Below are 14,898 nucleotides of genomic sequence, written 5' to 3'. Positions count from 1 at the left end.
TTACTAGTCAAAGTAGGTCTCGGGTAGATGATGTCGTGGACACGCGTGTGCGACAGGCAGGCATCGAAAAAATTATTTCTCTTTTTACCATCTATATTATAAAATACTGCATTCTGTCGGCAGCGATATAACACAGCTGTAACGTATAGTAACTTGGGCTTGTAACTATACTCTAATTACTATTTTGGAAATTGTAATGCGTTACATTACTCCGTTACTAAAAAATAAATCAAATTACAGTAACGCGTTACTAAGTAATGCGTTACTGCCCAACACTGGATTCACCACACATTTACAGCAGCTGATTTTGTCCCATATTCTTGGTTTAAGAGCCTCTCCATGGCAGGCCTGTACCGTCCGTCCCTCTGAGTGCCTGCTGTTGAATGACTGCTGTGAGTGACTCTCGGGTGAAAGCAGCGGTGTGGATCGACTGGCTGAAAGTGGAATACCGAAGATGGGCTTCCCATTGATCCTGGTCACGCATGATGATGAATGTTTATGTAGGTTGCTCTGCACCCTCCCTCTGAACATAGATTCATACACCGTGACCATCTCCGTCGCTGTTGTATTGAGTGTAGGGCTGACAGGAAACATATGGAGCAGGGCCTCCCGAGTGTCAGCTGTACTCTGGAACACATATTGTTACCTAGACTTAATTACTGCATTGATAATGGATTTCAGCTCTCAGTCCTGCTCTCTGTAACATTTCAGCTGATCATTTCAGTTTTGGTACGTTTAAACAGTAGAAAACCAGATGATTCTTATGTAGGATTTGTGCCATTGCTTTTTTTATATTGCAAAGAGTATTTTCTGATTATGTAATATGCGGAATATCCATTTTAATATTGTTAGATAAAATTGGATATCAGATATATAATTGATATAAAAGATATAATTGTTCATCGATCAATGCAGAGCAGAGTACACCAGATCTGGGGACTAAGAATTAGACAAACACAGAAGTGCAGTTCACTCGAAGTCAGCTTTATTGTGCTCGTGCCATAGTTTATAGCAAGTCTAGGGCATGGGCTGAAACCAACAAATAAAATAACAAGTCCATATAAAAAAGAAAGGAGTCTGTCAGCTTCGCTGGAAGCGTCCATAGAGAGACAAACAACTCCATTTATGATTATACCATAGCAACGCTGTTCCTTATGGATAATAACTAGCACATGCCTTACGAGCGTGTGACTTAACAGGGTGTACAAGAAATTATTTGATGGACAGAAAAGGAGATGCAAATATATTTATCCTAACAGATATTTTGAAAGCATATGAAGAGTTCAGATGCAAAAGCCTCTAAGTGCCATCTGAAAATTTCTCCTAGAATAATCAATTTTGTCAAGCTTGTATATTTAAGTTCAGTAATTTCAATTAAATGACAATGAAAATTACCTATTAATTGTCATTTAAGTGAAATTACTGAACTTAAATATACAAGCTTGATAAAAATTATCATTCTGGAAGAAATTTTCTGATGGCACTTAGAGACTTTTGCATCTGAACTCTTCATATAATGAATTTAAACCTTTATTTATTTATTTTTTAAAGCCAGGTTCACACTGTTCAAGTTTGGCCGCGATTTGGCTCTCTGAGATAAATCTTGTAAATCCTGAAAGGATCCTCGGAACCTAGGCTAAAATCTGAAGCCTTTGTTTGATCGTTTGACATGTTAGAGTCACTGACAGCCAAATTTTATCTCCGACAAAATTCTGGCAGTGTCAGAAGATTTCACGCACAGTCCTGCAGTCTGGGTTCTCCTACGAAACCTGTCAAATCAAAAACCAATAGCTCAAAACGTGCTGTATAACACATGAGAATGAACCTCATTGGTTCTTGCAGAAGCTCAAACGTGCTGCTTAACACGAGAATGAACCTCATTGGTTCTCGGCGGTCAAGTGAACATGCTTGAGCTTCCGTTTACCACAACTGATGTTGATGATTTGATGAATGTATGTGAATATAAAAATGCCTAAATTCAGTCTGTTAACTATATAAGGCGATTGTGTCTCTACAGAAAATGTGGACTAAACCGCTTAATTCATTTGGATTAGTTTTACAATCTCTTTATGAACTGGTATGAAGTGGTAGTTGCATAGCTGTCAATGGAGGGACAGGAATATCGAGATGGCCCTCACTGCAGAACACGAAATCCAGGGGGAGGGGGAGGAGTTGGATCCAGATCCAACTCCTCCCACCTTGTTCATACCTAAACCTACCCATCTCTGCCCCCTGATCGCTAAACCCACCCCTAATCCTACCCATCTCCACCCCCTGATCCCTAAACCCACCCCTAATCCTATCCATCTCCACCCCCTGATCCCTAAACCCACCCCTAAACCTACCCATCTCTGCCCCCTGATCCCTAAACCCACCCCTAATCCTACCCATCTCCACCCCCTGATCTCTAAACCCACCCCTAATCCTATCCATCTCCACCCCCTGATCCCTAAACCCACCCCTAATCCTACCCATCTCCACCCCTTAGATCTGGATCCAACTCCGCCCCCTGGATCTCGTGTACTGCAATGAGGTGCTACTGGAAATATCTCAGATTTACGGGTTTTGAATGACATGAGGGTGAGTAATTAATGACAGAATTTTAATTTTTTGGGGGAACTAACCCTTTAACACTAGAGATTGTTTCTGTTTGTTAGACACCATTTTAATCCCGCATGTAAATGCAGCTCACAGTCACCGAATGTGTAATGGATTGATGATGTAAAACTCCGGACGAGTCTTCTTGTGCGTGTCCGTTTTTAACGTGTCTTTACTGTCCAACAGTCTGACAATAATGACAGCTGAGATCCTACAGAGAGACACGGCTTACAGCTGGTTTCATCAGCCAATCAAGGTTGTCATGACGTAATCCACCGTCATTAGCCATATGACATTTTTTGCTCAGGTGATTGATTCAAAACCTGGTCACAGAATTGAGCCTCTATGAGCAAAGTTTTGAAGTCATGTACTTCTGCAGAATCCAAGAAAGTGGCAGTGAGATGCGCAGGAATGCTAACTTTGTTATTAGGTTAGTAAGGCTACAGAACTTCTAGCTTGAGTACTACTCAGACAACCAACCTTCTTAGGATAGACTCATTGTATAGACCTTATGTAGCCCCGCTACTTTTCAGCACTGCGCTTGTTGTATTCGGTATACCGCTTTGTACAGCATGAAGTTAAGATCTTACAGATTTAATGAACAAGCCGTTCATTTTAAAATCTTCGTGGTCTCCTGACATTTGTTATGACATCCAATTCAAACATTACAATTTTGTCAACTTTACAGGTAAATCCACTTCACTAGCTAATTACTCTCCGACAGCGATGCCATAGAAATATTCAGAGCTACTGCAAAAACGGAAGTTCAAAGATAAAATTATAAATATGACTGCGCGCTTGTTTCTCTGGTGCATAAGGTCTATAGGGAAAGTGAATCTTGACTGTTTTGGCCCCATTCTGTCTGTTTTCCTCTGGAACGTTTCGCCAGCTCATGTCTCCTCATATAGCATCCATGTGCAATCTCATTACTTCTCAATCTACTTCGGAAACGATCCAAATTCTGTCTTCACAAGCTGTAAGTATCTCACAATGTGATATCAACATCCACACAGAACAGTAGACAGAGTTCAGAACTTGTACTATTCGGTAAACATGGTCTGAATGGAGTTTACATTTACAGTAGACCCTAAAATTGGGATGAAGTCTAATTTTTGCACTATATAACAAATTCTCAAAACAGACATTTGGGATTTGTGCACCTTTTGAGATTTTCATATAAAACGTCATTTTGTTTCTTCTGAGAAGCGACATCTGGGTACTAATCTGGTGATTGTTCTAGTTTGTTGGTGCCGTTTAAATGAGCCTTTAGAATAATTGATTGAATTTTAGAATGTATTCACATAGAAAAGTTATTTCAAATTCTAATAATATTTCTTAATATTACTGTTTTTACTGTATTTTTGATCAAATAAATACAGCCTGGGTGAGTTTAAGAGAAAAATCTCACGACCCCAAACTTTTGATTTTAAATTGCTGAAATTTTCGTAACATAAATGCCACTGTCACCCCCCAATGTAATGACATTTATTTATTTTATTTTATTAAGTGTGGCTGAAGTGACCACTTACTGTATTTGGGACTGCTTTAACTTTAAATAGATTATCTCTACATATATTAGGATAGCAAAAGTAGCATAAAAGTAAACCGGTAATAATCCGAATGCCATTCACTTTTACTGTGGTCTTTAGTTTTTAGTATTTTCCCCAGCTTTGCTCTTGTTGTTAAATCCATGACATTTAGTTTTTTTTTTTTTTTGTAAGTGGTTTTGCCTGCTGTTAAAGTTTGAGTGTTTTTAATCAATACAGAGTGGGTACTTAAGATTTCTAAAATTGCAGTTTATGCGTTACAGTATTGTTCTTAATGTTGGCTTACCTTCAATGTTTTGATTTCACATTAGAAGCTGATAAAAACAAATATGACCATGAACAGTGATCATACTGCAAATGGGTGCAAGGTTAGTTACGCTGTATATTGTGGTCAATCTTTAAAACTGTCTTTAACAAGGGCTACCCTCTTATAATTAAAGTTTTTAATGCACTGGGAATAAATGAATCCCATAATAAAGAACTACCTCCATTAACCTAAGTGGTGCATCATTTTGCTGAAAATGCATGTCTTGCATGAGGGTTAACTCTTCTGCAGTCCTTACCTACGAAGGAAATAATTTCTGGCTTTAAACACAGTATCTGTGACTAAAGTGACCTTGCTGGGTTACAGTAGTGGCAGAGCTGTCCATCGTGAGATAAATTCAAAGAGCTCTGAAAATAGGCCCACAGGGATTGGATTGTCTGCAGAGTGTTACGAAGGCACAGTGGCGGCAGAGACAAGCCTGCGTAATACCTTGTAATTGACAAGCTGTAAATCTGAGTAAGGGTGTTTTAGGCTCCGGCTGTAAAGGCAGTTGAGTGTGAGCCGTGTGTTTTTATTGGAACTCAATGTACTGGTGCATTGTGACCATTTGAGAGAGAAACTGCACACCCTTTATGAGTTAACTGCATATTTATATTGGCAATGAGAACATGTTCTGCAAATTACGTTTAAGAACCTAGTACATGTTTCTTTACCCATATGGGTAATAAATACAGCAAGATGTTATGCGTGGGCAGTGCAAAATATCTGGAGTCAGGTGTAGGATGAGAGTGTTTTGCATTTTACATTCTCTAAGAAGTAGAGTATTTGCTGGAAGTACAGAATTTAGAACCTACTGTATACTTGTAATGCTATATTAAAAGAGATATAATATATAATAGAATGCATCATTGCTCACTATTTGTTTCTTTTTGGCTCTCTGGGGTTTTTCCACAGAAGAAGGGACAGTATTCACCACTTAGAGGCAGTATATGAACAGGATTCTGACATCCCCAAAAAGATTACAAACAGGCCCAAGAGTTTGCACCCTGCAGACATGGTGTTACTCTCATCAGGTCTGACATTAACACACTGGGAAATCATGGCTAATCACAAATGTTTAAATTGCTCTAATGCACAAATGAATCTTGTGCCTCATTGTATTGCCACGGAGAAAAACATTTAAACTCCTCTGAAACATTTGGCAAGTGTCATATGTGAAAAGACACGTCTGTAAGTCATTAGAGGTCTAAGCAGTGAAGCTGTTGGAACCCTGTTCCGTTTGCTCTGAATATCTTCTTCATTATTTGTCTGCTGTAAAACCGGAGACTGTAAACTGCATGGACTCCAATCCAGTGGTAGAATGGACCCAGTTCCCAGCCAATACTCATCAATTGCATATCAGGCAATGGTTCTGATAAAAGGTGATGCTATTATAAACAAATATACATTTCTGCTAATAAGTCTGTATCTGTGTCTGTTTTTTTTTCTGACTGTTTTTTTCTGACTGAAAAAATATGAGGTGCAAGGGAAAATATATTTTAATGCTTTTGCATGCACTCGCAAAATTTTTGCCTTCCCCCAAGAAACTTTGCATTCGCTCGCAAAACTTTTGTGTTACCAAGAGAAACTTTGCATTCGCTCGCAAAACTTTTGTGTTACCCAAAGAAACTTTGCATTCGCTCGCAAAACTTTTGTGTTACCCAGAGAAACTTTGCATTCGCTCACAAAACTTTTGTGTTACCCAAAGAAACTTTGCATTTGCTCACAAAACCTTTGTGTTACCCAGAGAAACTTTGCATTCGCTCACAAAACTTTTGTGTTACACAAAGAAACTTTTTATTCGCTCACAAAACTTCTGAGTTCCCCAGAGAAACTTTGCATTCGCTCACAAAACTTTTGTGTTACCCAGAGAAACTTTGCATTCGTTCACAAAACTTCTGAGTTCCCCAGAGAAACTTTGCATTCGTTCACAAAACTTCTGAGTTCCCCAGAGAAACTTTGCATTCGCTCACAAAACTTTTGTGTTACCCAGCGAAACTTTGCATTCGCTCACAAAACTTTTGTGTTACCCAGAGAAACTTTGCATTCGCTCACAAAACTTTTGTGTTACCCAGAGAAACATTTTGAGTGAGAAAGCGAAGTTTTTTTGGGAGGGCACAAACATTTTGAGAGAGTTTCTCAGGGGAAACCAAAACATTTGCGAGAGAACGCAAAATCATTGACTTACTTTTTCCCTTTAGGGGCTCCGTACAAATTTTGGGGTGAGTACAATTTATTTTCAATGTTTTTGGAAGAAGCCTCTTATGCTCACCAAAGCTGTATTCATTTGATCAAAAATACAGTAAAAGAGTAATATTGTGAAGTATTCTTACAATTTAAAAGAACTGTTATTTATAAAAATGTGATTTACTGCTGTGAAGGCAAAGCTGAATTTTCAGACTAAAAGTGGTATAATCTAGGGACATGCCTAACAAAAAAATGTCAAAATAATTTTGATTTTATTTTATTTGTATTCTGCAGATATGAGGCAATGCTTTCTTCGGGCATTGTTTATAATGAATTGACCCGTGTGAGTCAACAAGATGTTGAAAGTTGCCACCAAAATAACTGTATCAACAGGATATTTTCTTGCGAATATGGCAGTTGGCTCTAATTTTTCAGTCTGCTCAGACTTGATTGTTGTTTCTGGTTATAAGTGCATTTGGCTTTAATATTCTGAATGCTTTGTTCAAGTTAACTCGGCTTAATCAGTTGAGCTGGCAGGTTGATGATAAAAAAAAAGATTTGTACTTGTGTGGCGAGAAATAAGCAGTTGGCCGCAGCTGGCATGAAAACTGACATCACTATTGGAGGAAGTGGCGATCATGGGAGGTGATCTGGCAAATATTAGTTTTAACTGAACTTCTGGCCCCTTTTTTACAAGACCTTCACAGGGAAACTAAACTGACAGGCTGCTTGAATGTTTAGCTGGGAGTATTTGGGTGGAGGGGCGTCGGGAGTAGACATTTTTGTTTTAGTCTTTGCTGTTTGCTATTAAAATGTTTTCTTTTGCCTTCTATTCAACTAAAAAATTTAGGAATTGGTTCAAGAATGAAACTTCTACACTATAGAATTACACTTGGATAAACTAATCCTCTTGGAAAGCATCACTATCATTGCACAGTGCACACATAACCAGCAATGTGACTTTGAAAACCTTTGATTTCTCAATGTATTATTTATTTATTTCCCTCCCCGTTGCCATGTTTCTTTCCTTATTTACTTTTGTGGGGAATTCCCCATTATTATCCCTTGTATTGAATAGATTACTCTTTGGAAAGGTGCTTGTTTATGGTTGTGATATTTAACAATATTACAGAGGCTACATTTTTTCTTAAGTAGACTAAACCCAACCGTCCATTTACTCTGCTGTTTACTGAACTAAACGCAAACTGCTCTCAGATCATGGTTTCATACGCACAAGTGCTCATTCTCCACACGTCATCTCCACTAAAAGTAATGTTTGGTAGATTCCCTGCCTCGAGTGCATTTCTCTCTGTAGTAAATAATGTATCTGGTGCACATGTAATGTAGGCGCACATGCGGCAGAGTTAGGATGTCATGACAGGTGAGGCGTTCACAGTGCACAAACTGAGGGTTTTATGCTGTATGAGGATGGGCCAATGACATGACGCTTTTATTTATCTAATAAGTTATTAAGAATGTTTTACTTTCTGCATTAAAATGTTTTTGATATCGTGTGGTACGACCTTCACAAAGAAACATGCAAAAAAGAAAAAAAAAAGGAAGTTACATCATAGAGAGATACCCACAGACCCTCATGACTGTATGTTGTTCAGAAATATCGTAAAATACCGTAAAAAAAAGTTAATGTTAATGCTAGTTCATGTTGTAAAATGTCATGTGGTGTATTTGTGAATTAATAATACAAAATACTTTTTTACCTTTTGTATAAAAAAAAGATTAATTTGTGTACATTCATGTGTATTCAGGGTGTATGGAAAATTTGTTATTATTTTTTTACTTAAAGGCTTAGTTCATCCTGAAATGAAAATTCTGTCATTAATTACTCACCCTTATGTCTTTCAAAACCTGTAAGACTTTCGTTGAACTTCGGAACACAAATGAAGATCTTTTTAATGAAATCTGAGAGATTTTTGTCCCACAATTGACAGGCAAATATGTTTGAGCTTCTGTTTACCATAAGTGATGTGTGACTTTATGAATGTTTGACTAATTTAAATCTGTTCATCATATAAAGCAATCGTGTCTCTTCGGAAAATTGACTAAACCACTCAAATCATATGCATTAGTTTTACGGTCATTAAATTTAAACATGTTTAGAACTCAGCACATGTTCTAAACTGTTATTTTAGTATCGTCCAGACACTATTATAGTTTTTTCCATTTTAAAAGTATTTTATATATATTTATTTCAGTTATTTTTAGTACATAAAGTTAAACTAAATGGAAACGAGAAATGTTGCTTTGGAAAAATCAATATGAATTTAGGTTACACTATTTTAAGGTGACACAATTTACATTACATTGTACTTAAATAAGTGAGCAATATTAATTAACTAGATATACTTACTATAGAGTTATGTTAAGGGTTTGGTTTAGGGTTAGGGTTAGTTACTTGTAATTATGCATAATTTACTGTTATTTCTATAGTAAGTTCATGTAGTAATGTTACTACATCACCTTAAAATAAAGTGTTACCTAAGTTTAAGTTTTGTATACTTTATTTTATTTTATTTCAGTTAATGTTTATTTTATTTTAAATATTTTTAATGGTCTCTGTTTTATTTTTAACAATAATAACTCTTGGTTTAAACTTTCCTTCCTTTTTCAAAATTTGTCATTTTCTTTACAATGGACACTTTTTTTAATGTCATTGACCCCGACCCCAAACACAACTCCTCTCAAATCTGAGGATGAGGAACATTCAGTATGGTTTTCACATCTGTAATTATCCAAACACACAGCCTTCCAATAAGGCACAGTAGTTTACAGCCTTGACAGCAAGGAGAAAAAAGAGTGGGGATGTTGAAAGAGAGGAGTGTACAAGATGTGAAAGAGAGAGGGAGAGATTTTAGCTGGACTAAAAGGGTGAAAAAATGCCCCTCTGCTTTCCACCTAGAAGGTTCTCATCAACTATTCATCATTAAGTCTCTGCACTTTTCTACTGCAGTATGGCATGTGTACAGTCCTGCCACTCAGGACTCGTGCGTAGTGGTGCTGCGCACTCGTGCACACCGGGGAGGTGACCTCCTGCTGCACCTGCACTTCTCCTTTCCTGGGCTCAGACCGCATGCATGCTTCTCCACACGGGTCTGCAGGACACTGCAGCATCTTCGAACTTGTCATTTCCAGAGGCCTATTATTATGATGCCACGTATAGCTGCACGATTCTGGACGAATTGAGAATCATTTTTTATTTTGTTTCAAATAGAGATCACGATCCCCCCATGATTCTGAATGGAAAACTATACCAAATATCATAATTTACTAGAGGTTACATTTTTTTTAACAGTCACTTGTTGCCACCTACTGGTGTAATGATGTATTTGATGCAATTATTTGAAGCACCTAGTTACTTTCAAAAGGTGATTTCCTCTATTTGATCGCTATACATCTGTGTTTATCTGAACTGTAAACCTTTATCCCAGTACTTCTGTAATAATTTAATTATTTGTAACAGAAATAACCATACTGTGATGTTGAAAAGACTGTTTGTGAAGCCCTTTCATACCTTTACATGATAACTGCTCTCTCTGGCTCAGCGGCAGCGTGAACAGATTTAAATTTTCCGTTGTTTTTTTAAAGGTTTAATAGACTTATCCGAATCGTTGTCATTTAGGAATGAGATCGAGTGGGAGTTGGAATCGAGATCACGATCTTTTAGCAATTAATCGTACAGCTCTAATGCCACGGTTGCTAAAGACACGGGGTGTGTTTCTGTAAACAATCCCATGAATAGCTGGTGCTTGAAAGCACTTTTTGTGTTGCATGCAAACTATTAGGGATATTTGTATGCTTTTGCATATCATGGTGCACATATTGCTACATTTGATATTAATCATAGCATGAGTCATGTAGTTAGACAGACATATTTCACTGATCTTTACTTTAAGTTTGTCCTTTTTTCTGGACACCATGGTGCAGTGGTTAACACGCTTGTTACTGTTGAGCTCCTGTAGCTCTTTACAGGTTTGTCGCATCTTTTTGCATTATGTGTGCCCACTTTCTCCACCAACAAAATCCTGTCATTCTTTATTGTAAAACTCTTTACACAATCAGTTCTTTCAGGGCACAGTGAAACAACCTTTGCCAAGCCAAGGGACAAAATGAGTCATCAGCAGACCCACATCTGCCATAACTCAATATCTCTTGTAGATTAAAAATACATATTAGACCTAACTAGAAGGGGGGAAATACAGTCCTCCCAAAAAGGCCTTTTTTCTGTTGTTGCTACTTTTTTGTCAACACTGTCAGATATTTATATATGTAACCAAAAACACCATAACATTGTTTTGTATTTGCTTTAATGCTCCTGTATGCATACTGTATGTGTGTACAGCAATCCGGCGTGATGTGTCCTAAGCAAAACCTGACAAACGAAAGGTTCAGGAACAAAGGAACATAGGAAGGGCGTCCATGTGTTTGTGTTCGAGTGCCAGATAGTTGAAAAGAGGGTCTGCCGACACTCCCGTTGCGAGCCTTGCGCTCCACTTGAGGGACGTGTCCGGCCATGTTTGCTGCACACTCCATGCACAACGACCGCCAGTGTTTGCTTCCTCAGGTATGTCGTAGGAGTGGATTGATGTGTGTCTTAACATGAAAAGGCTTAAAAACGAATGAATAGTTGTTCTTTTGCTTGTGTTAAGAGGTGGACAGAGAAGGATTTTGCTGTGTGTGATGGGGCAGTAGCTGTCCATAGGAAGAGAGTTTGATGAATGCAGGGACCTGCGTGAGATTGAACACCATTTATCAGGCCTTTTTCATCTAAAGCCCAGCCCATTAAATGACACATTTTACTTTACAGCAAAAGTAGAAGTGGTATTAAGAATAGACAATGATCAAAAAGTTTGTTTGGAAAAGCTTTTACTTGAAATGATGATGAATTGTTGGCTTTGATATTACTATGCAGATGATATGACTTTTGTAATAATATGCATTTGCATTGCACATAGAGAGTATAGCATATGCTAATTTGCATATCAGGTCCCTAGAGAGGCTTTTCTAAGAAAACTTTTGTCAAATGTAATATAGCAAACATACAGTACATGCATATATATATATATATATATATATATACATACATACATACATACTAGGGCTGGTCCGAATACCATTTTTTGAGCTTCGAAGCTTCGCTAGTAATGGACATCGAATATTCGAAGCTTCGGAATCTCTATAGCCTATGTCTGTGTGTCCGTTGCATTTTGATTATTTCGAGAACCATTCATCCAAACGACTTCACAAGGGAGTGCAGTGTCGTATTTGGTGCAATATAGAAAGACAGGCGAGAGGTGACACGTTCAGAATTAATAAACTTTTAATACACTACAGAACAGCGCGAGCCGGATTCGCGCGCGCCTCACGCGAGCAGAGCTTATATGCTCCGAGAATGGATACTGCACTAGTGATATAAAACACACACAAGTCTGTTAACTTAAGCAATATTTTTAATAAGGTAGTCTAATATTTTTCTCACTAACAAATAACTGACAAAGTAGGGTAGATTTAAATAAAGAAGCGGCGCGTCTCACGCATGCAGGGCTTATACAGGTCCTTCTCAAAAAATTTGCATATTTTGATAAAGTTCATTATTTTCCATAATGTAATGAGAAAAATTAAACTTTCAATATTTTAGATTCATTGCACACCAACTGAAATATTTCAGGAATTTTATTGTTTTAATACTGATGATTTTGGCATCTCAAAAAATTAGCATATCATGAAAAGGGTCTCTAAAAGAGCCATTAACCTAATCATCTGAATAAACTAATTAACTCTAAACACCTGCAAAAGATTCCTGAGGCTTTTAAAAACTCCCAGCCTGTTTCATTACTCAAAACCGCAATCATGAGTAAAACTGCCGACCTGACTGCTGTCCAGAAGGCCATCATTGACACCCTCAAGCAAGAGGGTAAGACACATAAAGAAATTTCTGAACAAATAGGCTGTTCCCAGAGTGCTGTATAAAGGCACCTCAGTGGGAAGTCTGTGGAAAGGAAAAAGTGTGGCAAAAAACGCTGCACAACGAGAAGAGGTGACCGGACCCTGAGGAAGATTGTGGAGAAGGATCGATTCCAGACCTGGGGGGACCTGCGGAAGCAGTGGACTGAGTCTGGAGTAGAAACATCCAGAGCCACCGTGCACAGGCGTGTGTAGGAAATGGGCTACAGGTGCCCCATTCCCCAGGTCAAGCCACTTTTGAACCAGAAACAGCGGCAGAAGCGCCTGACCTGGCCTCCCCAATGAAGGGAGGGTGACCCACACATCGCGCTAAGTGTAATTAACATTGACAGATTCACTACCAGATACTACCAGACGCGCACGCACACACACACACACACACACACACACACACACACACACACACACACACACACACACACACACACACACACACACACACACACACACACACACACATATATATATATATATAATATATATATATATATATATATATATATATATATATATATATATATATATATATATATATATGTGTGTACATTCCTAAATAACAATAAATACCCACATGTAAAGCTCTGGTTTGTTTTAAACCAGCTCTTAAGTATCATTGTAAAAGGCTTTATATCATGTACTGCTTTAATTTCAATTGACATCGTGTTCCAGAGTTTGAACCCTTTATAGAAACAGGTTTTTGCCCTTGTGTGGTTCTGCAGAAGTCAATCCTCCACCCAGGGGCGCCGTTAGAAATTTTGGGCCCTATGAAAGAATATGAGGTTGGGCCCCCTACCACAACCATTCCATTAATAAAATCGATCTCTGGGGCCCCCAAAAGTGTGTGGGCCCTTAGAATCGTCCTAAATTTTCCCTCCCTTAGCAGCGCCCCTGCCTCCACCTGCTGTACTCCTGGCGGTTCTACTATTATTATCCTGCCAGTTTACATAGAACTGGTGCCTTTTTTGTGCAAACATTTAAAAATCTATTTTATATATAACAAATTTATACAATTTGTAAAACTAAGCATATTCCGTTTTTTTTTAAATATTACAGTGATGTTTTTAATGATTTGGCTTTTAATCCATTATTCTTAGAGCCTGATTATACAACATCTTAAGTATTAAAGATATTTATTTGAGTCCATACTGTAATACAGTATGAAATACGAGACAAAATAATAGCATGCATAAAAAGACGAGCTGCATGATTTGAGATATACTGTCTTATAACAGTTAAGATTAATCCTTACCATTATTAAAACATTTTTTGTTTATCAAAATGTAAGGTGTGAATCTAAAACAAACCTAAAAACCTTAAACTCCTCTACCTCCTTTATTTCTTTGCTTTGTACGCATTCTTTTTACTTTTTGTTTTCTATTAGAAAAACATTTAACATTTAAAGTGAGATGATTTTCCTGGAGCCATCCTCTCGATATGGTCATTGAAAAATCCTGCAACTTTGCAGCAGATGACTTATCAGATGCGTAAATTGCGGTATCATCTGCATTAAGTTGACATTCAACATCTAAATTGTAGATGTCCTTTGCTGTTAAACGTTTTATTTTTGTTTATATAAAGATCACATTAAAACTTTCCCCCATACCTTCACAATTTGTTGTTGCTACTTTTAAAATGACTTTTTTAATTTTAAACTATGAAAATCCTCATAATTATTACATGTTTAAAGATATGATGATCTAAACAGAAGTGTTTGCTAAATGCATAAATTAAATATTTATTAATTGGAGATTATTTATATTTTTATTTTTAATTTAAAAAATTGAACTACATTCCGCCTCAGTAAATAAATTTGACCCAAAAAAAGGTGAATTTTGTTTAATTGTTAAATGCATCTTTGAATGCTATAAAATTGGTAACACAAAGGAATCTGACATTTCCTTACACAAATGCATCCTTTTCCATCACAGAATGCTGAACAAATGCATAATTTGAGTGCTGAAGACTTTCAGAAAAAAATGATTTCTCCTACGCAGTTGAACATTATTTGTAGACATATTAAACTAGTGATTGTGAAACATGTGGTCTAAGAAAGTATAGAGCCATGCTTCTAGTTAATAATAATACTCTGATGTTGCTGACAGTGTGACTGTATAAATTTAACAACAACCATAAAATGCTACCCCGGTATTTTGGTGAAAACTATGGTTGCCATAGCAATTTTTCATAAGGGCCTATCAGGTCACAGGGTTTACCATGCGAGAATCTCTTCAGCGACGTGTTTGTGGAATCTGTTGTTAACGTGGAATAATTAATCCAGTAATT

The sequence above is a fragment of the Siphateles boraxobius genome, unplaced genomic scaffold (assembly GCF_051911475.1).
Source record: "Siphateles boraxobius isolate OS27281-9 unplaced genomic scaffold, OSU_SipBor_1 18, whole genome shotgun sequence".
NCBI lineage: Eukaryota > Metazoa > Chordata > Actinopteri > Cypriniformes > Leuciscidae > Siphateles > Siphateles boraxobius.
This window is presented reverse-complemented; position numbering follows the sequence as displayed.